Source organism: Heterocephalus glaber, unplaced genomic scaffold (assembly GCF_053883595.1).
Source record: "Heterocephalus glaber isolate CG9 unplaced genomic scaffold, H.glaber_assembly_v1.0 deba00001806, whole genome shotgun sequence".
In the NCBI taxonomy this organism is placed as follows: domain Eukaryota; kingdom Metazoa; phylum Chordata; class Mammalia; order Rodentia; family Bathyergidae; genus Heterocephalus; species Heterocephalus glaber.
Window position 1 is genome coordinate 2200790 of NW_028258481.1, and position 24498 is coordinate 2225287.

Here is a 24498-nt window from a genome sequence, read left to right on the forward strand (position 1 = left end):
CTCTAAAAAGCCCCACCTATGAGTGCATGAGGCTTTGGGGCGACATCTAGGAACAAGGTAAAACAAATGTACTGTATTTGTTTTATTTTTTCTCTCTTTTCATCAAAACTAAGATTTTTTAATCTCTTTGTATTTTCAGATTCCATTCTTTGCTTTTTTACTTCTGAGCATATGATTGTAGCAGGTCTTGCATTAACCTTCTGTGGGCTGAATGGCAGCTTTGAGTTTCCTGTACATTGGTATTTATTTGTGTCCATATTTGAAACATTGTTTCTGTTACTATTTTTTGAATTATTAATGTACCCTTTTGTGTTTTTCTATTTTATTCCCAATGATCTCTATATTGTTCTTTTGAGGTTGCCTCATAGATTCTGTGAGCTTTGTCTCCTTTCATTTTTAAAAAAGAGGATTCAAATCTTTTAGAGGACATAGCCGTGTAAAATCAATTCAGTGCAGGATAAACTTCTTTTTAACAGTATGCTAATTTGGGGCAAAAAATCATATATGGGTTCCTCAATGTAACATTGATACCAATATTAGTCTGTGCAGAATTACTTCTCTTCATAACTTTGAAATACCTCCCCAACAATTGTGGTAGTATTGCCTTTACACTACTTCACCTTAGAGAGGAGAGGCATAGGAATTCTGGGTACTGTCACATTGCTATTAAGTGATTTTCCATGAAGGGAGCAAATGGAGCTATAATGATGTTGTGAAAAGATAAAGATATAATACAATATAAAAGAAATTAATTTTTAAATCTATGTCCAGGTAAAAAGCACAGGGTTTGGGATGGCATAAAACTAGGCTCATAAACACTGTGTATCAAATTTGGAAATAATTACTACTGTTTATATAATGTTTCTAAAAAAGTAATAGCATCACAGGTCATGAGTGATGAATTATATTAGGTGGATGAAGGAAACATCCATCCAACATGTCACTATATAAGAACAATGGGGATTACTCAGTGAACTCTGACCCGGGACAGTGATACAGGGTTGACATGTCACTGGTTCAGCAAGAATTCAAACATAACATGGAATTGACATATCATTAATGAAAGCTTTCCTAAATCCTGTGTGCTAGAGGGTGCCAAAATGTACTATTTCTTCCATTGGGTCATAAAAATGCAAAACGATATAATGGCCTGGTATGGTTGCATTTATTTTATATCTGCTATAAGAAAATCTGTACTTTGGTTTCTGGTATCCATTAAACTTGAAAAAGTCTCTGATAATTGTGTAAAGCTAAGTGAAATTATGTAAAACTAAGTTAAGTGACTTCTTTTTAACCGATGCCACTTAAATTTGCTTTACTTTTGAAAGCCATATATTTCTTGGATATGCTTTTTTTAAATTTTGGTACGGAGACCAAACTCAGGGCTTTGAGCTTGTGAAGCAGGCAGCAGAACCAGTTAAGCTAATTCCCCAGCCCTTTGATATGCTCTTTTTGTACACTCTGTTTATTTTCAAATAGCCACCTTCATGCTCTCTAATTCTTCTCCTTGATCAATAATGCATTTGAAGCTCCTCCATGCAGCTTTCATTTCCTACATTGCATTTTTGTGGTTAAGAACTTCTGTTTTGGTTTATTTTTCTAATTACAAACCCTGTGCTGTTTATCTGGTAAATTTCTGCATTGTTTCTTTCTTTTCTTGAAGTCTCTGGAATTCCTTTCAGACAGCTGTTTAGCTTATTTGTCTGAGAGAACACAGATGTCTCTTTATGATCAGTCAGTGCCTTATTTTTTAATTCTATAGAATCATAATTTCCTGAATATTCTTGATGCTGTGTACAAGCATAATAAATAATTAGGCATTCATTCTCATCTTTACAAACTGTGTGCTCAATTTGCCACAGTGGGCTTTCCAGAGACTTTGAACATACTGCTGATTGCGTCAGTTCTGCTCTGCCCTCTGCAGTCCTTTCGGCACTAGTGTGCCCTAAGCCAAAATTTTCTGGGGTGGCTTCTTTGCTGGTGGAAATCCCAGCGAGGATGCACCTGAGGGAACCCCAAAGCGTGTGCCCAGGCTATGCAGGACCCAAGCTCAATTCCTGTCCTACTGACCCAGACAGGGACATCTCCACATTCCTTGCATGAGCAGGGTAGTTTCCCTACTGAAGCGGGAAGCCAAAGAGACTACACAGGACCTGTTCAGGAACCCTATGTCACAGAGGGTTCTGGACCTCTCAATGCCAGGCAGACACACACTTCTTAGTAGGTCCCTACACCCAGTGGTTTCCTGGCTGGAGGGAACTGTGCTGGAGCCAAGATGGATTGCCCAAGATTCCCCAAGATACATGGTATGTGGAGGCCACTTAGACCATCAGTTGGGTCAGGACTGTGGACATCGCTTATCCAGCTGTGCACAGCTGAGAGACCTTCTGGACTACAGCAGGGGTGGAAAAGTCACAAAAGGACATGTGGATGTCCAACTGGCCCCTGGGGGCTGCTGAGTCCATCTCAGTGGTTCAGATATAAGTGCATTTCCTGGCCAAATGGGCTACAGCCACACACTTTGGTATCAGCAGGACCAGTTCTACACCTGACCCTAGTAGCACACCTTCTATTTCTGTTGCTATCAGTCTTTGCTCTCAAAACTGCCCTCCTAGGACTTGGGCAACACACTTTCATAGTCTCCTAACAGACGCCTGAGGAAACAAAAACAGATTTTGTCATTGCAAGAGTACAGAAGTTTTTTTTTTTTTTAAAGATTATTTTATTTTAGTTTGTTTGTTTTGGTACCAGGGATCAAACTCAGGTCCTTGCACTTGCAAGCCAGGCAGTGGAACCACTGAGCTAAATCCCTGGCTAGTACAGAAGTTTTGATGTGTAGAGATAAGAGTAGGTAACATCTTTCCTCTATCTTACCGATATCCACTGTCAGTGTCTTAAATTACAACAAAAGATCAAGGATCTTGTTTATCTTTATTGGAGTTGGCATATATCTTAGAAGTTCATACAATGTAATATAGGAAGTGACATTAAACATAAATGACATGACATAAATAACATATGCTAGGTTAGAGAAAAAGTTCTGAGGTCACATATTAACCTTATCTCCTGTGTAACATTTAGAACAATACTTTTTTCATGCCCTTTAAAAATTTATATATATATATATATATGCACACATTAGCAAACTTTTATTAGTACGTTTTACATATACATAATGATGAAACTCATCATAGGGAATTTGCACCTGTACATGATACATCTTGCCCTTCTTTTTTTCCCATTCCCTCCTCCCCTCAAGCCCCCCTCCCCTCCCTATATAGAAAAGCTTTGTTTCAATGTTTTCTCCTATTTTTAACTTTTTTCCTTGTCCTTTCTTTCCTCTCTCCCTCCCCTCCAGGGTTCTGTTTTCCACATAGCCCCTCCAGCAATTATTATTTGATTTCTTTATAATAGCCTTTCTTTCTGGAGAGAGATGGAATCTGAGTTGTTTTAATTTGGATCTGTCAAACGATAAGTGATGTTGAACACTTTTTCATATATTTATCATGCCCTTTTTTAACCCAGAAAGAAGGAGATGACATCAGTAACATTTACAATTTCATGTTTTTATGGTATATAAAAACTACCTAACTAGAATCATAATAAATAGTACATTCTCAAAAACTGTTGTATCAAAAATGCAATTGCTCACTTAATTCTTAAATACTTCTTAAGAAAGTGATATATATAAACAACTTTCTTTTTACATTAATGAAAAAGTAGGAAAATTACAATATCTTTAAAAAGTTAAATTCAGGAATTTAGATTCATAGTGAAGAGTGGAATTATGCTTACTGGTGTTTAAGGCTGGCTTGTTTTCCCAACCACCTTTTCAGGGCTCCCTTGACCTCGCTGTTCCTCAGAGAGTAGATCACAGAGTTCAGGTTTATAGGGGTGAAGATGGGGTAGAAGGCTGACACCACCTTATCATGATCAGCTGACCTGTAGGATTTGTGTCTCATGTAGATGAAGATGGCAGGGCCATAAAAGAGTCCCTCCATGGGCAAATGGTAGAAGCAGGTGGCAAAGGACTTCTTGGAGGCTTCTGTGGCGCACATGTGAAGGACAGCAATGAGGTTGAGGCTGTAGGACATCAGGATGAGGGACAAGGGAATCAGTAGCATCAGGATGCAGCAGATGTACATGACATTTTCAAAGACTGAGGTGTCACTTCAGGCCAAGCGCACCTGCATGGAGCCTCACAGAAGAAATGATCAATATCTCAAGCACTGTAATAGGTGAAGCTCAGGGTAGCAGCAGCCTGCATGAGCCCATCAGCTGCCCCCAGGAACCAAGAGCCCATGGACATTTGCAAGCACAACTGCCAGCTCATGAGGGTAGGGTATCTCAGAGGGTGGCAGAAAGACACATAGCAGTCATAGGACTTGGCTGCCAGGAGGAAACTCTTCCCAGCACCAGGTTGAGGGAGACAAAGATCTGCAACCCACAACCAACTGGAGAGATGGATGTCTTCCCAGCAGGAAAGCCATCAACCATCTTGGGCATAGTGGTGGAGACCAGCATGAGGTCAATGAGGGAGAGCTGGCTCAGCAGGAAGTACATGGGTGAATCAGGAGAGCCATGAGGGTGTTGCCCAAGAGGGAAGCAATGGCTACAGCCAGCACCAGTGTGAAGAGAAAGAGGTGGAGTCTCATGTGCCTAAAGAGTCCCAGGAGAATGAAGTCTGTCCTGCTGTTGCTCTTCTCCATGCCTTCTACTGGTTGGATTCTGCAAATGGAAAGCCAGAGAACAAGGTGGATTTTATCATCTAAAAGTCTTACTTCACAATTTGTTTATATTTACTGGATTTGAAATAGAATGTATTATTCAAAATCCTTCCTCCTATCCAAGGTAGGGCATACTCCACACAGGAATATATTGGTAGAAAATTATGAATAAAAATATTTTTAAACTTTTAGTTTTAGCAAATGATAGGTTTAATTTTATTCTTTTGAAATTACTTGTACCAGTATTGTGTTTTTGTTATGTAGGCCAGACCCAAAAACAATTGGGAAGAAATGCTGCCTTAGAATTTTGTGATTTAGATTTGTTTGTAGCACTGATGATTTATTTTTGACTTTATAGAACCTTAATATTTTCAAAATAATTTCCTCAAAAAATGAACAGGAGTTAAATTTATTTCACTGTGGTTTCCAAAAAATGGAAAACTGCATAGAAGGACAAATAAAGGACTTTCTTCCTTCCATCAATAATAGCAATATCCCAAATAATGAATTGAAGTTTCTTTATTCTTTCATTAAATAAAATTTTATTTCCCTGATTTTTAAAAGGCAATCTTGAGTGCTCCCTGATTTTATAAATGCAAACATTTTTGTTCATTTCTTCCTGCTCTAAAACTTTCATCATTGGCTCATCCACTCCCTTTAAATAAAATAGAAAAATTTTTCCCAAATTGGACTTGGGCTTTAGACATGTTTATCATGTTACCCTGACTCTACTGCCATGATTACCTACAGAAGCAAATGAATGTGGAAGGAAGGCAGGAAAGGACTTTGATGCTGATAAATGCTACACTGACAAGCTGGAGATCCAGGGAGAAAGAAGGTTAAAGGGTGAAAATAACATCAATGATTTCTTCTCTGAGAAGCGTCATCATTACTCACGAGGAATGAGACTTGAACAGAAAAACACAGATATTAGATATTTATAATTGCTATTTGATCTATTGTTTATTAAGTGATAAATTAAAAAATAGTCAAATACAAAACAGTATCAAAAATCACTAACTTTTCCACATACCTATAACAAATTGGATGAAGGTGCCATCAAAGCAATCATGGTCACAATAAGCATTTAAAATTTACCTAGACATAAACTTACTTGAGAAAGTGAAAGATGTCTACAGTGAAAATCACAAAACATCAAGGAAAGAAATTGAACACAAAACAAAAACAAAAGGAATGATTCTTCATGTTCTGAAATTGGAGGAGTTAATATTGTTAAACTGTCCATCTTATTCAACATGATCTACACATTCAAAGTGATCTACAGATCTCTATCAAAGTTCAAATGTCATTCTTCACAATGTGAGGAAAAAAATCCTAAAATTTATAGAGAAGCACAAAATAATCTGAATATCCAAAGCAAAATGAGCAAAATAATCAAAGCTGGAGGCATCATATCTCATTTTAATATTTAATAAAATTGATTCTCCTAGGAGACACAGTCAAATTGACTAAGTCCACCAAATGGAGTACAGATGTATTTGGCAAGTTTTACAGGTTGAAATCTGATACACATTACATATACGGGGTGATTTTTTAGACCTTACCATTTTTCATATTCTACACTAATAACAAATATATAAACTCATGAAGACCAAAAGGTCATACAGCTGTCAGGACCCAATTCCCCTCTTCTCCTAGAAGAAAAATGCACAAAGGAAGGCACCTATTGTGTCCATGGGCAGGGCAGAAGGCTACTTTCTGGAAGGAGAGTTCAGATTGATTTCATTCGTCAAGATCCTGAGGCCATTCTGTAGAACATGTCTGACCTTTGATTTCTCAAGGCACAGAAGTGCTTCTGGTTACTTCTAATCTGAAAAGTGACTCTGTGAGTCCTCTGCTGCTACGCAGACTAGGGGGCAGCAGAGCACTTTTCCTGCAGAGCTCTTTGTTTCATGTCGGGGCCCTGCAGAAAGGCAGTGTCAACAGAGACATGGCAGGGGGTATTCAATCCCCAACTTGAAACTATACTACAAAGCTACTGTGATAAAAACAGCATGGTACTGCCAAAGAAACAGACCTGAGGACCAGTAGAACAGATTAGAAGATGCATGAACAACTCCAGATGCACTCAGCCATCTCATCTTTGACAAAGGAGCCAAATGTCCTCACTGGAGGAAAGATAGCCTCTTTAATAAATGGTGCTGGAGAAATTGGATTTCAACTTGCCAAAGACAAAAACTAGACCTATATCTCTCACTGTGCACTAAACTAAAATCAAAATTGATTAAATATCTAAATATTAAAACAGAAATGCTGAACCAGCTGGAACAGAGGTTAGGTAGAACTCTTGAAGACACTGGTGTAGGAAAAGACTTTATGAACAAAACCTCAGTTGCCTTTGAACTAGCACAAACCATGAATAAGTGGGATCTCTACTTACTAAAAAGCTTCTGCACAGCAAGAGAAACCAGCAGTGTTAAGACACAACCCACAATGTGGGAAAAAATGTTCACTAGCAGTCCCTCAGACAAAGGTCTATTATGGCAAATCTATAAAGAAGTTAAAAAGATCAGAGCTCAAAAATTTAAAGACCTAATCCAAAAATGGGCATCTGAAATGAACAGAGGTTTCTCACACAAAGAAGTAGAAATGGCAAATAAACATCTCAAAAAATGTTCAACATCACTGGTCATTCGAGAGATGCAAATGAAAACAATGCTGAGATTCCACCTCACTTCAAAAAGAATGGCTGCTATCATGAAATCAACCAATAACAAATGCTGGCAGGGATGTGGGGAAAGAGGAACCCTGCTCCACTGCTGGTGGGAGTGTAGACTGGTGCAACCACTGTGGAAATCAGTATGGAGATACCTCAATGCACTAGGACTGGAAGTCCTATTTGATCCAGCAATTCCCCTGCTGGATATCTTCCCCAAAGAATTTAAAGTATATCACAGTGATATATGTGCACCCATGTTCATAGCAGCACAGTTTGTAATAGATAAAACTTGGAAACAGCCCAAATGCCCATCAACTGGAGACTGGATAAAGAAAATGTGGTTTTTTATAAAATGGAGTACTACTCAGCCTTAAAAAATGAGAAACTAGAGACATGTATAGCTAAGTGGATGCACATTGAAGCAATACTCTTAAGTGAAATAAATAGGACACACATCTGTAAATACCGAATAGTTTCTCTGGTGTGAGAAACTGAAAGTGTAAATAAGGACTAAATGTATAATAGGTAATGTGAAATAGGAAGAAAAGGGGCAAAGGGGAAGGAAGTGGGAGGGCTAGGGGAAAGGATAGAAGGGAATGGAATTAATATGAGAAAAAGAAAAAAAGGAAGCAAAGTCTTTGTAAATAGGAAGGGATGGAGGGGTTGAAGGGAGGGCAGGGGAAGGGGGAAAAATAAGAACCAAGAGAGATTATGTAAAGGTCCAAATTTCCAATGACAAATGTCATTATATTCTATACCTACAATGTACCTATGTTTAAAATGAATAATTGATAATGCAAAATAGGAAGAAAAGGTCCAAAGGGTAGGAGATGTGGGAGGGGTAGGGGGAAGGAAAAAAAGGTAAACAAAAAATTCTGAGAAATGGAAAAAATGGAAACAAAGTCTTTGTGAATAGCGAAGGGTGGAGGGGGTGAAGGAGGGCTGGGAATGGAGAAAAAATAAGAACCAAGATGCATCATGTAAAGGTACAATTCCCAATGAGAAATATAAATGTATTTTATACCTAAAATATACCAATAAAATAATTTAAGGAAAAAAAAATTCAGGTTTAAGATTTGAATATTTGAGGTATGATATGATAAAAATAATGTGCTCTTGTATGTACATTTTCCCTTTCTTTGTCTCACCTTTCCAATAAAAATATTGGCCCTGAAGTTTTCAACCTTTTGAGGACAGTATTATGGAGATATTGAAATGGAAAATGCAGAAAATTTGCAGTCTTTTAAAATGTGTTTTGTGATCAAAACCTTTGTTGAATATTTTAATGTTTGAAAATTATGGTAAAAAGCACATTGCTGTAAATCCCCCTCAAAATTCTCACACTCCACTGCACATAGTTATCCCACTGTCCTTGCTGCTTTTCTTACTCTGACCTCTCAAATTTACATGATTGGATAAATCATGATATTGAATTTTCTCATGTGTATTAGGACTATATAAAGAAAACCTGCATGAATTCATATCTTCAACTACACATACAGATTACTATTGTACATTTGGAACTCACACTGACACAGTGTGATGTGTCAGAGGACCAAAACCTCCTCTACCTCACAATTACTTCTAACTCCCATCACCTGCTGACCTGCAGGATCTGAGTTCTCAACACATCACAATTCTAAATAATGATTCTCATCTGCATACAAGATTCCCTCCTAACATGCAGTCAATTTTCAGTGACATTGGATAAAAATAGAGCACAACACCTGAAAAAAATAGAATATTATTTGTCAACTCTTGATTCTTCAATGAAATATGACTTAACAGATGGATACCCATTCATTAATCACAGAAATCCATGTCCTATTCAATCTGTGTAGAAAAGATTTGTCCTTATTTCACAGGTCCTCCACAGTGTTTTTGAAACAAGGTGTCACTGTTTGGCCCAAGGTAGCCATTAGCTTCTGGGCTCAAGCAGTCCTCCTGCTTCAGCCTCCTGAGTGTCTAACACATAGGCATGTGCCACAACAGTACAGAACCTTTGTCACTCAAGCCTTGCTCTTTGGGACACAGAATGGGCTTACTTTTAAAAATGAGTGAGTACCACTGTTCATCTAAAGAGCTGTGTGCTGTAGTGAATAATTCCTGTGGGCAAAAGTGAGACATTCAGGGATGAGTAAGAGTAGCAGCTGCCTTTTACTCAGGTTTTGACTCCTGATTTCTTTCAGTTTGAGCCCAGTGCCCTGGGTATCCTGGGACAGGTGGGGCTCAGGGGGCACCCTGGTCCTCCTGTGTCCTGGCTGCCTCACTCTGTGTCACACAAGCCCTCCCTGCTGACACTGTTGCCCTCATTAGACCAAGGCCTGTGTCCAACATGGGTATCTCCATCTTCTCATGTCCCAGGACCTGGCCCAGGTAGCAAGAGATGCCAATGAGAAAGCCCTGTGTTATGGTAGCCTCCTCAGGCCCAGCATCCACATTCAACATGGTTTCTCAGCTCCTGCTCCTCAAAGTTCAATCCTTGGGGTCTTGAGAGCCAGACAGGCCCTGGTGTAATATCCAGGGCAATTTTCTGAGGATGACAGAGAGGCACTTCAGCTTACAGAGACAAGGGCAGTCAGTCTGTGAATTTTCACTTCACAAATTGTTTCTGCCCAAATATTAACAATTCAAATATTGCTAAATCCCTACACAAAAATTTGGTGCAATGTTATTTATTTCTGAAGAAAATGCATAAATAATTTCTTAGAAATGAGAAATTTGTGTACATGAGTAAGCTTCTATTTGTAGCAAAAATTATTACTGAATATTTCATGAATAATTCCCTATATCAATAATTTTATCATTTTAATTACCTATTTTAATAATGATAAAATTGTTTCAAAATTCAGTGGACTTTTCTAAAGGAAATAATTGGAACCTTTAGAATGTGATATTCTAAGATTTTCTACTTACTCTTATTAAATGCATTTCATTTTTACACACTTTCTTCCACTACAAAGTGATAAATAATACGTGCAGGCACATCACACCCATGCATGCACTGAGCTACAGCGTTGACACAGAAGGGGTCATGGCATACCAGAGAAGGACAGCCTGGGAAGGTCCCCATGTACCTGTCTTGTCCTCCCCATGGCAGCCTGGAGAGATCTCAGTTCCCTGCAGTATTCCACCCTCACCTTGGCCTCAGGCCAGGCTGTGTCCCTGGTGACTGCCCCCTCCAGTCGGTCTCAGTGGACATTCCCCAGGGACATGGCAGTCGTAGACTCAGTCCAAAGCTACAGGAGGATGGAATCCTGGTTGCTGCTCCATCTAGTGGAGGTCTCTGAAATGCCAGGTGAGGAGTGAGTGGTTTATAGGTACACTTGTCAGGATAGAACTCAAAATGGCCACTCAGAAACATGTCTGTGATCTGTGACTGTGGGCTCACTGTCAGCTGAGTGAATGAGGAGATCTGGGAGAGGTGGTCAGAGCATGGAGTGAGAGAGTGCAGGGTGAATTGGCCCACTGATATTCAGCTGACTGCTGTGGAGGGAGGTTCAAGTGGAGGTGGTACTGATGGAGCTTATGTTTCTTGCTGATGCTCCTCCAACCCACTCAGCTTCTTGGCCACCTTGACCTGAGCAGCATTGTTTCTCCTGGCCCCTCCTCTATGAGCTTCCTAACTTGAAGTCAGCCTCCCATCAAATACAGTTGTGAACCAAACTAAACCTCTCTTCTCTATGATGCGGGTATCCAGTGTTTTGTCCAGCAAGTTGAAAGCTGATCAGTGCAACAGCTAACTGAGGAAGTGAGTAGTTCAAAGTGGGGAGGAACCGTGGTACCAATTCTAATTTTACTTTTATATGTTTCATGGAAGGAGAAATTCTGTCATGTGCTTGAGAGAACTTAGCTTCAGCATCAGATAGTTGAGTTTGAGGACCAGCCCTTGTGCAGCAGAAATCCTGGGTTATGAGGTGCAGACACCAGAAGCTAAATGAGCTCATTGTGAGCCTGTTCTCTGGATGGGGTGGCAGTGGTGTCAGGAAGAGATGAGAGCTCCTTCTTCTGCACTCGCTGTGCCTGGGCTGAAGTGACAACTGAAGAACAAAGTCAGCATTTAGAGTCCAGTTCACAGCCAGGATAGTACAGAGCATATTTCTTTGTCCTCGGATTTTGTTTTGCTTCATCTGTCCTTGTTTTCTTTGTTTTTCTATGAGTGATGAGAGATTATCTGAGCCTTTGTTATTTCACTTGTCTCCTGCTTTCTATTTTACCTTCCATGAATCCATTATATTGGGGTCAAATACCTGGAAATTATAAATATTATTTCAATATGAAAATATGTAATAGACCTTATGGTAAAAGAAAAATAGTACTGGTTAAATTACCAAAATGTGAAATAATAACTTAGTTTTCAAAAGTAAAAAAGCCTTTTGGAAGTGATCCTGGCAATGTGTGCATAGTAGCTGTGTAATAGCTATCCAGTTTGTATTCAAGTTCAATTTGTGCCAAATTGTAGGGCTTATACTTTTAATTTACTTCTCTTATGTATCATTTTCTTCATGTACAGAACACACAGTTTCAAAAGATAATATTAATAATATCTTCCTTAGGGAACTGAAAAAGCTTTCTGGAGAACCACATAGGTGTGGTTCACAGAGACAATCTGAACTTGATGTCACTGTGCAGTCATAGTTGAAAACAATCACATTACATGGATGCTGATAATTTGACAACAGCAATGGCTGCATTAGTGGTGGAGACCCTAAACTTTCACCTCTGTCCAGTGCTGTCCTCAGCCAAGTCAAACCCTGAGTGTGCACAGTGTGTGTTCCCATGGGCAGCCTGTAGGCATCCATGTTTGTGTCTCTGCACACTCAGAGGGACCTGAGCAGCCTGAGTTTACCTTTCTAAAGGTCAAGGCCTGGATTAGATGCAGATTTAAAGCTCATCTTTCTGCCATGAACATGTACAATAAAGCAGAAGTCATTCTCAGTCCAGAACAAAATTCAAAGTACATTAATGCAGTCAATTTCTGTGTATCAAAAAATGTCTTCTGCCTAGTTCCATATTTGTTCTTTAAAAACTAATGCATGCTTGTGGAACTTCCTGGAAGTATATGATGTAGAAACATCCAAGTACACACACAAAAATAATTACTGGGTATTTTAATCTTCTTAATGTGATAAAAATGGTTCTTTATCCCTTTCTAGACAATGGAAAACAAGTGGTTGCAAATGTCAAATAAGATCAGTTAATATTAGTCTGTAAAATGACACAGAACACTGTGTACCCCCTGTGCCTTCTCCAGTGGAATCCGTCAGGAAGCTGCAGAGAAGGGGAATAACACTGGGTTTCCACACACACTGAAAGAATGCTCCTCCCTGACTTCCGAGATTCTCCAAGAGTCATCTTACAGTGTGGTGAATTCTAGTTCACCAAGGCGAGTGCGGAATATGTCTCAGTATCGGTAGGGAGACTCAGGCAGGACCAGCTTTGTGCATGGAGCTGTGGCTGGCTTTCCAGAGTCAGAAACTTCAAGGCCCTCCCAATCCCTAGCTCCATTCTCAGGCTGACCTATAAGCCAGGAGGATCTGGGATCCTGAGAAGAGAAAAGTGACTCAGATTTCTCCAAAACAGAGTAGATGGTGTCATAGATGTGAGAAATATGTGTGTATTTGATTATTATTTAAATCTTTGCCAGTTTGTTTCATTTAGAGGCTTTAAATTTCAATCTGGGCCTTCTCAGAAAACTCTCAGCAATGTGAAATTAAGGAAACATATGGTTTGATAAGTTCAAAGTCTTGCTCCACCTCTATAAGTGATCAGAACAAATGCAAAGAAAGCACCATTACCGTGTAAAGTTCTTTCTCTGCTAATACTCTGGTCAAAAGGGAGCAGAGTAGGGGAGCCTGTGCTACAGTGGAAACTGCAAGGTGTGGACTCTGGGGGGCACTGCTCCTTGGTTCCAGCTCTATCACTTGGTCCCTCTATGGGCACCAGAGACTCAAGTGTCTGTGCTTCTCTTATTCCTGCTATGACAATGATGTTATGTTTCACAACCTCTACATACTTTATTAGTACAAGTATTACAAAGGGTGAATTTTTCAGTATCTTATTTTCAACTCTAAATGAAAGCATAATGAAATCTATTATACAGGAAAAGTAGAAAAAAATGAGACTTTGAGAAGAAGCTGAGCTTTGGGCCTGATCATTGCTGTTCTGGGTGGCAAAGATGAAAGCCCTGAGCTTGCTGCACTTTTTATTCAGTACAGTGGGAGAAATAAATGTAATAAATAACTGGAAACAGAAAGTTTAGTACACAGAACAAGCAAATGTAGTAAATGACTCAGGAGAGAAAATTCAGTACATAGGGAGAAACAAATGTAACAGATGACCGGGGAGCAGCTGAATTCCTACATCAATGAGGAACTGTGCAGATGAAGATTTTGTTCCTCCCAGGATGTTTTCAGCTGGTGTTATCTTGTCCTGGAGCATCACAGCATCACTGGACCATTGAGGCCTCAGTTGAGACAGGAGGCCAAAATGGAGTTATGTCTCAAAATGCCATAGCTGATCTTTAGGCAGGAGAACTAGGACTAATAAAATGATCCCCCCGCCCAAGTTATGTAGAATTGCTCCCAATAGTGTACTACAGCACAGAATTCATTGTAATATGTGGGCAGCCATTGCAGAATCTCGCTCATGATGTTGAATATATACCTGCTTTACAGTGGAGATCACGAGGATGTTTCTATGCTGTCAAATTCTCCTGGTAGGGTCCTTGTGTCATGGGGAATAAGATATCTATTGCCATTTAGTCTTTTAAAAACATTTTTATATGAGAGTGTTTATATTTGTTGCTAGGTCAAAGTAGAAAAACAGTAAAACCAGGTGATAAAGGAAACACAAGATGCCCACATGACTAACAATAACAGTAAAATAATGCTTGTGTTTAAAGAAATTTTAATACTTTAAATAATTTATCACTTGTATAAAATTTGTAGTGCAATATTTTTGTTCTTTTCATTTTCATTTTTGTTTTGGATAATTAAAATATGAACATCACTTATTTTAAGATCATTAACCAGCAATAATTGAAAAATAATTTGACCAGGGGGTTTTGAAAGGTTTGACTATGTTTGTATTTATTTCTATAAACACTGTACAACTGCTGTGTGAATTAACATATACACATTACAGTTACATGTGCACTAAGTTGTATGTTATGGAAACTTTATATATGTTTCTATACATGTGGCTGGACATTTTCCTAGCTGGAATTCTAGTATAGTTCACTCAAAATCTCTGGATCTAAGCTTTCTCATTCACAAAGTGTCATGGTGGATAGCTACCTGAAGAGACTACCATTAGGATGAAATTCAACTGCATCCTAGACAAACCTGCACAGGTTCGTGGTGACAGTGTGTAAGCACAATCTGTAATTTCCATACCTCCTTCTCTTCTCTCAGGTAAGACAGTCCTGCCCCAAGGCATCTGCTTCTTAAGGTCAGGACTCCATCCTCCAAGTCTCCCTGCCACTTTTTCCTCCATGTTGGTTCCTCTGACATCTACATTCCACATTTTGATGAGAATATTAGAAAGTCAACCTAAGTAGAAATGTTTAAAATACACTTTGTATAGTTTACTTACAGTTATTTCACTAAAGAATAAAATGGTAGAAAGAATAAAAACAGAGGTTATTTTTACACAAGAAAAATGTTCATTTATATTAGTGAAACCAATAACTTGATGACTGAGGTTGCTTCTCTGTCAGGGATAATGCTGGAAGGTTATGCACACAATAGGATATGGGACTGTATTCTAGTATTAGCACAGGGTAACTTGGATAAGCAAATAGATGCTGAGAAGTCACCCATGAGATACACTATCCATATCAGACTTGATGTGGCATTTGAGCATGTATTTTACTTCATAATAATAAAACTAGTTATAGAAGTTAAATAGGACAACTTTAATCTGTTGCTGTCATATTGTTTCTAAAGATCTTCTGAAAACAATTATTTCTATTAAGTTTTTATTTTTGCAAATTAGCACAGATCAAGCAATGATGGAATATAAGTTGCTCCAACATGGCTCAGGATACTGCTTTAACTGCCTTATAACATATTTGGAATAACTTTATTAAGTGTGAGTTTTGAGGCATTTCTGTTACAGTTAACATGTGAGAGGTAAAATTTGGGACTTTACCATTGCTGAAGCAAGGTGGGGAAGCTCTGAGTCATCCTGTGGACCAGTTAATACCTCTCCATCTCAAGATCTTTCTACCACACTGATCCAAAACTCTGTATGCATTAAGTCTGTTTCAGCTTCTCTCTGTTCATTCAGCCCATAGCACCCACCATTCCACCATCTCCACTTCTTAAAGTGCATTTATGCAGTGTTTGTCCTGTTCTGGGCTTATTTCACTATGGGTGATGTCATCAGTGCTCCTCCATATTGTAACTTGTGTCAACATGCATTCCCCTTAAGAGATGGAGTAATATTCCCTGGATGTGCATATCACATTTTTTGTGGATAGATTTGTGGATGAAGAATTTTTGTGTTTCTACCTGTGGCTATTGTGAATTATGCAGGTATTAAAATGGCATAAAAACAGCTATTTGAGTGTCTGCATTAGCTCCTAGGCATACACAGCAAAGGTGGACTTACTACTTCATAATCAAATTTTGTTTCATTTATGAGGCATCATATTATTTTCCATATTGGCAGCATCATTTGAAATGACTTCAATAAAGTACAAAGATTTACAAGCATTCCATAATCTTGTCAAGAAGTGTTTTGTTTTATTTGTTTCATTAATGAATTTTTTCCTACTGAATGTGCAAAGGTATCTCATTGTGATTTAACTTTACATTTGCCAAGTAATGAATGACCTTGGCATCTTTTAAAGACCCTGTTATCCACCTTGATGTTTCCTCTCAAATCATACAGAGCACTAGTCATGTTCTGATACTGAGGGAGTTGTGGAAAGAGAATGGATGATGGTTAACACTGAAACTCTAGTAGGAATTACTATGACTTTATCAAAGAGGTATGTGACAATAAGATTACATTCCAGATTTCTAAGCAAAATAACATGATAATGACATCTTATGTAAGGAAGTTTCACATGGGGATTATTTGATAAGGATCCCTAAAAAGGAAATATCCTTTTTTTAAAAGAGTGAGAGTTTGATGAAATATTGCAATCAAATCTGAAGAAGTAAATACAAATGCAAAAGAAATGCCATGAGAGAATTATAATTTTATTCATGATTTAGACCTATAATTTACATATATTTTCATTTTCTATTCAAATGTTTTGAATAATGTAACATCAGAATTTGATGATTTCTAAGTTCACATGGAGAAATAAAATATTCACATCTTCTTGAAGTTTTAATAGAAATATTATTGTTCCACAAATTTTTATATTTCTTAAAATGTTTTGAGTAGTAGATGCTTCATAAAATATTAATTTCTCAGGAGGAAAATAATATTTATTTTTAAATAGGTAATATTGAGTATTATTTTTAAGTTTTATAATTTAAAGAATGATGCATATGCTAATTATCTTAAGAAATTCTTCAAAATTGGCTAATGGTGATCTCTATGTATCACTGTTGTGTCTGTCTTCAGAAAACCATATGTGTGCACCATGGAAAATTACAATGAGACCTCTACTGACTTCATCCTCCTGGGCCTGTTCCCCCCATCAAGCCTTGGCCTTTTCCTTTTCACTCTCACCTTCCCCACCTTCCTGATGGCCCTGGCTGGCAACCTGTGCATGGTCCTGCTCATCCTCCTGGATGCCCACCTCCACACTCCCATGTACTTCCTGCTCAGCCAGCTCTCCCTCATGGACCTCATTTACATCTGCACCACTGTGCCCAATATGGCTTCTGGTTTCCTCTTTAGAAACAAGTCCTTCTCCTTCATTGGGTGTGGGGTTCAGTGTTTCTTCTTTGTGACCTTAGCTTATTCAAAAGGACTGATCCTGATATCTATGTCCTATGACTGTTACATGGCTATTTGCTTCCCTCTGCACTACCCTATCCACATGAACAGAAGAGTGTGTGTGCTGATGATCCTGGGATTCTGGGCAACAGGTGGTGTAAAATCCTCTGCTCATACATTGTACCTCTTCCACATCCCTTATTGCAGGTCTGGAGCCTTTGATCACTTCTTCTGTGATATCCCAGCAATGCTGGCTCTGGCCTGTAGGGACACCTGGGTCTTTGAGTACACTGTGTTTGTGAGCAATATCCTCTTTCTTCTGTTCCCTTTTCATGGTCATCCTGGGTTCCTATTGGCAAGATTCTCCTTCCTGTCTACCACGTGTGCTCACAGGAAGACAGGAAGAAGGCCTATTCTACCTGAATTGCCCACCTCACCATGGTGATTTTCTACTATGTACTCTGATTACACTTAATCTGCCCAAAATCTCTCCAGTCTCTAGCAGAGAACAAGGTAGTGGCTGTCTTCTATGTCATCCTCACCCTAGTGCTCAACCCTGTGATCTACAGCCTGAAGAACAAGGAGGTGTTGGGCACCCTGGGAAGAGTGACTCAGAGAACATTCTCTGGGAAAATCTAAGCAATTTTTTGCCTCAATATGTTGAGCAATGGATAGCCACTAGAAATATATTCCATGCTGAGACTACAGGAATTATAATTAATCTTAAAAATTTAAAGTTTTTAAGATATGACATAACAATTGGGTATTCAAGTTGATAATGTTTATTTTTTCTTACTTCTTTCCCACCAAAATAATGAGCATATATTTATCATTAATATGAGAATGGTACTTTATTAACATGGAGAAATATAAAAGAAAAATGAGGAAAGCATTGCAGTGTTTCAAAATATGAGGTAATCCAAAACTTTGTTGAATGTTTAATTTTTAAAAAATAATGCAAAAAAAGACATCACCAGGAAGCCCCCTCTAAGTTCTTCCCTTCAATGGAGCACACTTATCCCATCTTTGTGGCCAGTTTTGAGGCAGTTCTGGGGACCTGTTTTCTGTCATTAGTTGAGCTTTTGTGACCCCCTGTATGTCCTGAATAGATTCAAACCATTTCCCTTCTGTGTTTATTCTGACCCTGGAGAAGAGCTGGAACTTGCACAGTGGCATAGGTGGTGGAGAAAGTGGATAAAAACACACCTTTGAGTTTTTCCATCAGATTGTACTGGTCAGAAGAATTCACTGTACTTTTTAATCTCACCTCTAATGACATCAAAACAAGCTTTCCAGAACTGTATCAGAAGTGACTGGACACAAGGTAAATGTGTTCCATAGAGGGCAAGAATTTTGACAGGAAATAAAGTCAATGTGTCTTTCGCTGATATCACTTTTAAAAAAATTAAAGATATTACTTATACTGTGATCACCTCCTATTAACAAGTTGATCCTCCACTTTTGTATAATTTAAGTTTAGTAAACTAGCCCAAATTACGATAAAAATTTGTAGTGGCCACATGTAACTGAAAACAAAAATTATTGTATTTATTGTACACTTATGTGCACTTGTGGCATTCTGTGCAGTTTCTAAGTCTTTTACCTCCTTCATATTACTTTACTTTAATGGCACACTCTTAAAGTATATTGTAAAAAATTTTTTTTCAAAAGACTTATGGTTTCTTAGAACACTAAAGATGATGAAGAAATTTTCTTGGATATGCAGGGTCTTTTTACCATATTAAAGGAAGTGGGGAAAGTTTGTGTTTTCTGTGACACAAATCTGGGATTATCTAATTGAATCATTATAGAAGTTATTTAGGGTAATGTTTCCCTGAAGTTCAGTAATGATGTCTGGAAAATGCCAATTCATCTGTTATTTTAACTCAGAGTAAAAAAGATTTCTGTTCAAATGTGAGCATTTCCAGTAAAATTACTGTTGTCTGACAACAGATGAAAAGAAAAATGTTGAAAGTGAATGAGGAAAGCCTTACTTATACAGACTCTGACAGTGGCAGTGACTGGTGAGTCCTTCCTCATGGGGACAGTGCTCCTGAACAGGGGACAGGAACATGAGAATGAGCAATTACAGATTGCTTCAGTATCTACTAATTAAAATATTAGACTGTAAAATGCCAAAATAGTGAGACTTATTTCTTTCATTACTTATGAAGTGAAAATTTCCCATCACAAAGAGTTTTATGCTAATATCATAATATGGAAAAAGGTAGTAATTTCTTCTTTGTGAAAATGGTACATCATCTCACTCATGTGATTCTCAAATTTGGAGAAAAATAATTATCAGTGTTGGTACATTCTGCTACTCTCCAAATACTATACTCTTAGTACACCATGGGGACAAAAGCCCTCCCACCTAAAGTGGAGAAACAATAGAATAGTTGCAGGTTAACATCATCCTTGCTTTAATTGTGATAAATAGAGTCAGTGCTAAAATCATCTTATTCTTGCTATTTTACCATTTAAAAGACCTGTTAATCTGCATTTCTAAGTTCCCTGACTGTCTTCCTCCAAGAGTTAATTCTCTCTGTTATCCTTCTTTGTCTAGCAATTGATGCAAATATAATTTGGAGTCTGACATTATCAGCTAGAGTTCCTACCTGAACACAGAAAAAATGAGTTCATTCCAATTAAAACATGAAATAGAATGCCCCCAAATGGTGGAACCTTTAAAGAATGACCAGGATGGAGGGGAATCAGCCTGAAGATTGCTCCCCTGAATTGGCGATTTCCAATGCACATCTAGAATTGAGTCATGGGAGGTACTGTTCTTTCCATAGTGGGTGTGATTGGAAGCCCTAGACCAAGAGATCAGGTCCTGGGAGCACTGGGTGTGTTTATTCATTCTTCCTAAGACCATACCTTTGGCCTGTCTCATGGAGAAGTCTGGGTCAGGATCTTAATGCACAGACAGCACTAAGTTTAGCTGCTCCTATGAACAAGGCAGGAGCAAGAAAGTGGGAAAATACGTCAGGATTACTGACATGGTTTCTCCCAGAAACATTCCTTTGCTCATTAGTGTATTGTAAAAATCAAATTCCTTTGCTGGGACATTAATTTGCATTTTGCATTGCTTTGAATGATTTTTTGTTATTGTGATTGATCACAGCTTCCTGGTGCATATACAAAGTACACAAACATCCCATGACTCAGTAAAGTAGCTCTGACATTGAACATCTCTGGAGCCTGCAGTGCTCACTCTCCAGTCTGGTTGGTTAATGAAGGTGGGATGGACCTGAGCCTGTCAGGGGGCCAAAGCCCAAGACAGTCACAGGAGGCAGTGATAAAGTGAAATGGCCTCAGCTAGCACTGCAACGTCCTGCACAGACTCCATGCATCTAGATCACTCTTCTGTGGGTCCATCTGCCAGGGTCTTTCTTATTCTACATAAGTAGTTCAAATCAGTGATTTCCTTGTAAATCGTGAACTGCAGAGAACCACAGTTACACCCCCACTTCACGCATTTTGTGAAGGAAGTCCTGTGTGTTACCCATCTCACTCTCTGAATAGCCAAATGTGTGCCTGCAGATGCTTCCACCATACTTACAATCTTCTATCCATTCTGTCAAGTCCTTTGCCTGTTACTATATTATATTTTTTGTACTGGGGATCAAACTCAGGACCTTGTGCTTGTGAGGCAAGTGCAGGACTCACTGAACTAAATTTCCAGTCCACAATGTTGTTTTTTGTAGAGCATATTGGTTATTCAGATCGGTATCCAGAGTAGGGTAAAACATTGATGGTTCTAATGACAAATTTTGGCAATGAATTGGGAAGAATGTTGAAAGGAAATTACAGACCTGTTCTAAATTCATTATTTCTGGAAAGCTTTTCATGAGAAGAAAGGAAGGGACCTATCTGTGCCCTTTCACACACTGCAAATACATAGCTGTGCTTTGAGGAAACATGATAACATTTTTTCACCATTATAAGAAACAGATTTGGAAGCAGAAGCAAAACTATTTAGAAGACCTGTTAAATTTTGAAGACAGAGAAGAAATAACAAGAAAATCTCTGTATTTCAGATTAGGAATTTTTTCAAGCAATTCACTAATTAATTTAGAGTTTGCACAGCTACTTTATGAATTTTAGTGCTGTGTTTATAGGATGAAGTAATTTTTCATTTCTAATTTGGACTCTACATTCATAGTATTTTTTAAGGAATTATATGAAAAAATCATTATTGTGTAAATTTAAAACATTTTCACAAATGTGAAAAATCTTAGTTTATGTGTAGATAGAATATAATTTTAATTTTATTTTTAAAACAAATAAACTTTGGCATCCACTTCAAACACAATTTTATTGTTGCATTTCTTTTTTCCATTAAATAAACTAAATGCTTACTCTTGTGTATCAAACATTGAACTCATAGTATGTAATCAGCTTTATAGATTTGTTTTACATTAAGAAATGTACATTTATCACCTAGCTCAATTGAGAAATTAAGACTAACAATTTCACATTTGAAAGTCACAGAAAACCAAGTAGAAGCCACATCATATGAATGTACCTTTCTTACCTGATAATCCTGATGGTTGTTCCATTTCTTCTCTGAAAACACACAGATCTCCCTTGCATAACTCAGCAGAGGACACCTTGAGGGAGCTATTCCTGTGCTGTCTCAGGGCCTCACCTAGAGGGAACTCAGCTTCTGTCACACTGCTCTGCCCTATTGAGGTGTGCAGTGCAGTGGAGCAGCAGGAACCTCACAGCTGGGAAAAGAAGCAAACCAGGTGTGAGCTAGAAGGGAAGTGGGTGACCACAGAGGAAGGACACACTGATACGGAGAGGGCACTGATGACCTTGAGGACATCAAGGTCCTCAATGCTATGGAGGCTTCCTGCCATGGAAGGGGAGAATCAATCAGTAACCTTGGGAGGGAACTACCATCCACATCTCTGCAGCCCTTGATAGTTTTATTGAACAGGTTAGATCTGGTGTGGCAGAAGTGGATCAAAGACAGAAATGGGTTTAGAGATTTAGATCCTCTTGAGAATGATCAAGGTATTGATGGAGCTTCACTGGTGGATAAAGTACTAAGGTCTCCCAAGTTCCTACTAAGTTGGGCATTTGTGTGGCAAAAGAGCAAAAGATCATTACAGCAAAATATTTTTGAATGATTAAGAAAGTGTGTATTTGATGTTGTAGTTGTAAAGTGCAGAAAAAAGCAAGGTCATTTTGGTTGAAGTACATCACTCTGTAATGTGGAACTAAATTTATTCTTGCTCCCTACAGTTATGCGTCACTGTGCAGACTTTGTGAGGGCTGGGCTGCCTCTTGGCTGGCCATGGAACCTGCTAGGGATGGAGAAAGCCCAGGGCTAGGTGTGTCGCTGTGATCATGGAGAAAAACCTTGGCTCCAGTTCGTGCTCTCTGCCCCTTCCTACCTGAAGCTGCTCCCAGCTCTGCTTTTCAACCACCATGGACTAAGCAGCTTTTCTCAGCCCCACAATTCCTGGATGGTGTTTCAGCCCTGAAGCCCACAGTCCATGATCCAAACCTCTGCAGTGTGAGGCAACTGAACCATTTCCTTCTGCAGGTTGTGGCTGCCAGGTGTTTAGGCCCAGCATGCACACGTCACCTAAAGCACTGTCCTTCTAGTTTCTCTGTCAGAGAGGGTTCAGTTATCTTCTTTGAAAAGAAAAAAGACTTGCAGAGTTAATCAGTGTTAGAGAAGATAACGATATTTGTAGATTAAACATTTCAATATGTTCTAGATGTGTTTTCATTCTGATGTATGTAGCATCAACATAACTAAAATATTGAGTTGATTTTGCTTCTAAGATTATTAACAATGAATAATAAAATGCAAGCCAAAGTGTAAATGACAAAGTGATTGAATACTTTCCTTCTCATGCATTTATGTGAGTGCCAAGTAATGATAATAGCAAAATATCAAAATATGGATTTGTTATATTACTTAACCAATACTCTACCTCAAGGTGTTTATTACCTAAAATTTGGAAATATAAGAACAGTTGTCAGGTAATTTAGTATACAGTTTAAAGCATTTTCCCAGTGTTAGATGAAGAACTTAAAATAGATTTCATTTGCTGAAATCACATTTTTCTAGGAACCTGTGCTTCACATGCAGTGTTGAAATGTGGGCGCCTCCCTCATCTCTTTCCACTGAGAGCAGCTCCTCTGCTTGAAGTCATGGGCCATGGAAACATCACTCAGATTTCATCCTCCTAGGCCTCTTCAGCACAACACAGCCTACCAGATTGTCTTTGGGGTAATTGTAGCAGTTATAGTCACGTCCCTCCTTGGCAATGGCCTCATGGTTCTCCTTATTCACCAAGATCCCTGGCTATACACACACCCGTGTGCTTCCTGCTGAGCCAGCAGTTTTCCCTCATGGATATGGTGCTCATCTCCACCATTGTGTCCAAGATGGTGGCTTCCTGCTTGACTGGAAAGAAGTCCATCTCCCCAGTGGGATGTGGGTTGCAGATCTTCTTCCAGACAAATGGTGGTGCAGAGTGCTTCCTCTTAGCAGCCATGTCCTATGACCACTATGTGGCTGTGTGCCCCCGGCTGCAGTATGCCACCCTCATGAGCTGGCCATTGTGTCTGAGAATGGCTTTGGGGTCCTGGCTCCTGGGGGTATCTGATGGCCTCCTACAGGCTGCTGCTTCCCTGAGCTTCCCTTTCTGCAAAAAATGAGATTGATCATTTCTTCTGTGAGGCCCCCACACTGGTACACTTGGCCTGCAGGCACACCTCTGCCTTTGAGTATGTCATGTACATCTGCTGTGTGCTGATGCTCCTCATCCCCTTGTCCCTCATCCTGACATCCTACAGCACTGTCCTCATTGCTGTCCTGCACATGTGCTCCACAGAAGACTGCAAGAAGGCCTGTGCCACCTGCTTCTCCTATTTGGCCATGGTGGGACTCTGTTATTGTGCAGTCATTTTTAACTTCATGTGACCCACATCCTACAGGTTAGCTAAACATGATAAGATCATGCCTGTATTCTGTACCAACCTCACCCCTATGCTGAACCTTGTGATTTACAGTCTGAGGAACAATGAGGTCAAGGTAGCCCTGAGGAAGTGTCTGAGCCAGTGTGCTGCCTTAAGAAGTGACAGATGATGTGTTTATTTGTTAAAACATCGAAATCTGCATAAAGCATTTTTTGAGTTTTTTTTAAGAGGAAGCACTTA

At 38.9% G+C, this 24498-nt stretch overlaps 2 pseudogenes; one reads left to right on the forward strand and one right to left on the reverse strand.

The window, feature by feature from the left end:
- Positions 1–3278: 3278 nt before the first annotated feature.
- LOC147820716 (olfactory receptor 2T33-like) lies at positions 3279–4724 on the reverse strand (annotated as a pseudogene).
- Positions 4725–17011: 12287 nt separating this feature from the next.
- Positions 17012–24427, forward strand: LOC101708782 (olfactory receptor 2T8-like; annotated as a pseudogene).
- The last annotated feature ends 71 nt before the right edge of the window (positions 24428–24498 follow it).